The 4,336-nt window shown below is 34.1% G+C and overlaps 1 non-coding gene across 1 annotated transcript; it reads right to left on the reverse strand.

Moving 5' to 3' along the window:
• Positions 1-1,013: 1,013 nt before the first annotated feature.
• On the reverse strand, positions 1,014-1,206 carry LOC147829669 (U2 spliceosomal RNA). The gene has a single exon (XR_015448820.1). It is a non-coding gene; the product is annotated as a U2 spliceosomal RNA (small nuclear RNA).
• Positions 1,207-4,336: the final 3,130 nt, after the last annotated feature.

Here is a 4,336-nt window from a genome sequence, read left to right on the forward strand (position 1 = left end):
CAGGGAGGAATGGAGGGGTTGAAGGGAGGGCTGGGCAATGGTGAAAAACAAGAACCAAGAGAGATTATGTGAAGTTGCAAATTTCCAATGATGAATGTCATTATACCTAAAATGTACCGATGATTAGAATGAATAATCAATAATGCAAAATAGGTAGAAAAGGTCCAAAGGTGGTAGGGGTAGTGGGAGGAGCAGGGGAAAGGAAAGAAGGGAAAGGAAAAGTGATGAGAAATGGAAAAAATGGAAATAAAGTCTTTGTAAACAGGGAAGGGTGGAAGGGGTGAAGGGAGGGCTAGGAATGGGGAAAAAATAAGAACCAAGATGCATCATGTAAAGGTACAAGTTCCCAATGAGAAATGTAATTGTGTTGTATACCTACAATGTACCAATAAAAGAATTTAAGAAGAAAAAAAAAAGATTAAGGAGGGGATATTGCAGCTTCAACTCCATCTATTTTTTTTCTTATTATAAAATCCTGAAGCAATTATACTAGAATGGTGGATTTATTAAAACTTTATAAAGGTGAGTGGTAGACACATAAATCATCATAGGCTGACCAGTAAATTTATATGATTTCATAATTAAATTATCTAAAATTAAAAGGAAAAATGTAAAAAAAAGAGCAACAATAACAAAATCCAATAATCCAATATATTCTAAATAACAGAGAAAAGAATTTTTAAAACCCAACAGATCATATGAGAAAGAAAAATGGTAAACTAAAAACACAAAATACAATGGTAGGTTATTAAATATGTCTGTAATCATAGTATATGTAAAGAAGTTAAGCTCATATATTCCAAGACAGCCTCAGATTTTTTCTAAGTCATGTACAGCTTACAAGAGACACATTTCAACTGAAATAGTATAGAAAGTGTAAATATGAAGGGACTTAAGAATTATCAGCCAAATTCTTTCTTAAGGAAAGCTACAATAGCAATATTAGCATCACATAAAAGAGAACTGAAGGCAAGATGCAATCATAGCAATAAGGAGAAAAATCATATTAAAAATTTGGGTCATTTCATTAAGAAGATACAACTGTGGCTTTGTGTGCATTGAAAAAGGTTCATCCAAAATCAAAAACCTGACAAAATTACAATGAGACATTGACAAATCAAAATCACAGAGAAAGATTTTATGTCCTTTGTATATGGAGTCAAATAGTTTCTACACTTGATCTTAGCCCAAAGGCCGAGAAGCAATTGGAGTCAAATAATTTCTGCACCCTCAAACCTTTAGATTACAGAAAATTTGGACAAATTAATATTTGGACACTATATATAAATATATATATATATAGAGAGAGAGAGAGAGAGAGAGTTTATATACATAGAGAGAGAAATGTCCAAGAAAAGAGAGTATATGATCTTTCAAGTGCACAAAAAACAAGGACAAAAATCCAAAACAGGGTAATGTTCAAAAGAAGTCTGGACAAATTCCAAATCATCAATACCACTTAGATCACATTCCATTACCACTATAAAATTAAAGTAGAAAAAAATGAAAGAACGCTGTACAAGCACTAACATATGTTTTAATATTTCTTTTAATGTACTGTTAAGAAAAATGAACTTACTCTCAGGTCCTGTCCAGTTCAACTACAATTTGCATAATATGGAGTTAGAGCTGACTTTAGCCACTTCAAATAGTAGCAGTAACACATAAGATCCCCTAGGTGTCAATGTTACTTTATTTCCTCTTGTTTGTCCCATGGTGGCATCAAGAGATAGTTTAAATTCAATGAATTAGATTTCATACCCACTTCCAATGCCACTGTAGGTTTGGTGCACATATCTAATGATGAAAAAAATAATATTTATAGTAAGTACTTTTAATATGCAATACAAATGTAAAACTCAGCACGCAATAATTTCCAAAATCTCTTTCTGCTTATTTTCTATTAATTTTTTTTAGCTTGCTAAGGCAATTTTGTATGATTCTTTAGGCCATTTAAGAGATAGAGGCAACATAGAAAGTATTTCCTATAGCTTTGGAAAAAAATACTAAAGCGCTCTAAATTATTTCTAATTTGTATAGGTAATAAGCTGTTCCTGTTAGAAATACAGCTCTGTGATGTAAGTAATATGACAGAATTGAAAGGAATCTTGAAAAGCCATCTAGTCTAATATCTTTCTTCTTAAAAACTGACAAATGGGAAACTATTGTATTTTTAGACTCCAGGGAAGGAAATCATCAGTCAGGAAGTTCTTCTTCCTGTCTAATCTAAATCCCTCCTGATAAAATTTAATCCTGTTTCCTCCAGCATGAGGCTTCCCAGTGAGGATGAAGAACATCTGCAGAGGGAGAATAACCCTTCATATCCTGGCCCTTATATATACAAGGCTGTCCAAGGACAAAATGGATCTCAACCAGGAAGGTAGATGTTAGCACCTGTGGAGCAAATTAATAACAGCCCAAAGTTATCTTTAAAAGAAACTCCCAACAGAAGCCTGTTGTCAGGAGATCCAACCATGAAGTATAAAGATATGACCTTGAAGGAAAGATACAAATTTTTAAATCCACTCTATTCCACTAGCATTTGGTGTTACTTTAGGGTAGTCTGTTGAATAGAATAATTGAGCGCCTACTGTGGGTGAGGTGCTCTTATTAACCCTTGCCAATCCACACAGCAGGCCTGCAAAGTAGAAACAAATATTTTATTTTTGTTATTGTTGTTGTTGTTGTTGTTGTTGTTGTTATGATTATAGCTCCTTTCCAATTAAGGCAACTGAGGCTCAGGAAATTTAATTAATTTGCCCAAGGGCACACAGCTGGTGGAAAACCAGCCTTCCTTCCTTCTTTCCTTCTCTCCTTCCTTTCTTTCCTTGCACCTGTTTTTCTTTTCTTTTCTTGCTTCCCTTTTCCTCCTTTTCTCTTTCTTATTCTCTTTCCTTCTTTCTTTTTTTACAGAACAACCACACATTCATAGAGAAGAGAAATCAAACATAAATAAATCATATAGAGAATTTAAAATATTGAAGTTTTCACTTACTGTCCCTGCACACCCTCTCTCTGAATGGTAACCACCAATCATAGTCTGATGTGCATTTGTAAAGAAAAGAGAAGGGAAGGAGTGAAGGAAGGGAGAAAAGAAAAGTTATTTCTGAAAAACTGGAAAAATCTACACTGCAATCTGCTCCTTTCTCGAACCATCTCATACAGTCAATGTTTCTTTCTCTAACAGCTGCAGTCTCTGTTAACGTGGATGTGCCATCGCTTGTTATGCATTCTCTCATCCATAGATATTAAACTATTTCCAGTTTATTTTTATTCCCAGCCATGCTGCAGTGAAGTTTTTGCCCACGGATCTTAATGTATTTGGTGTGAATGTTTCTGCGAGACAGGTTTCAACAGGGGGCTTGTTAGGACCAAGGGAAAAGCAGTAAGAATTTTGATAGGCACTGCCAAATTGTTTCCAAAAGTCTCCAGGAAATTACACTCCTGTCACTTATTAGTTTAGCTTTTCTTAACCTTTTACATGAAATGGAAAACATTATTATTTCCACAAGACAGGCAAACAAGAGTGATGAAGAGTCACCAAGGCTTTCACATCTTCATTTAAGGGTACCTTCCATTCCTCTTATCAAAATGTCATAAAATTGATCTTTTTCCTTAGGTGGGAAAAGTGGTATTTATGAGATTTGTTTCTTCTGTGGTTTGGGAAAGGGAGTCAAAGTAATACACACTGATGATTTTAAGGCTTAAGTGTACAATGTAGTTCCATGCTTTTTGGTAAATACAATAGAAGATTCTCTGTGGCCTTTCAAAGTCCCCTTATAAGCTCTTCCAAAAAAATTCCAATTTCCATTACAATTCTCATTAACTTCTTTCTGCAAACATAATTTTGTTTCCTTTGGGTAAGTCCCTACAAGAGTTACTGATTAGATAAGGTCATTTGTATTAATAGGAAATTATCAAACAGTATTCCACATAGATAGTACCCCCATTTGATATCCCATCTAGTTATCCCATGTCTCGCCACCACTTGGCGTGAAATGATATACTATTACAGTTTTAATTTGTGTTTCCCTGATTTCCCAATGATTAGTGATACAGTAATACCTCAGTTCACGAATGCTTCTGTTCGCAAACAAATCAGTTAGTTCACAAACAAAAGCATTCAACAAAATTTTGCTTCAGTTCACAAACTCCACATCAGGTAACAAACACAACTGCAGCTGTTTTCTCCAAACTTGTAAGACAAATTCAATTCATAAACTGAGGTACCACTATATTAATTTATATTCTAACTTTTATTTTTATTATTTCCATGCACGTGATTTAATTTGGTACATTATTCTGTAAATATCAATTATATCAGAGTGGTGTATAG

Source organism: Heterocephalus glaber, unplaced genomic scaffold, assembly GCF_053883595.1.
Source record: "Heterocephalus glaber isolate CG9 unplaced genomic scaffold, H.glaber_assembly_v1.0 deba00000546, whole genome shotgun sequence".
Lineage (NCBI taxonomy): Eukaryota > Metazoa > Chordata > Mammalia > Rodentia > Bathyergidae > Heterocephalus > Heterocephalus glaber.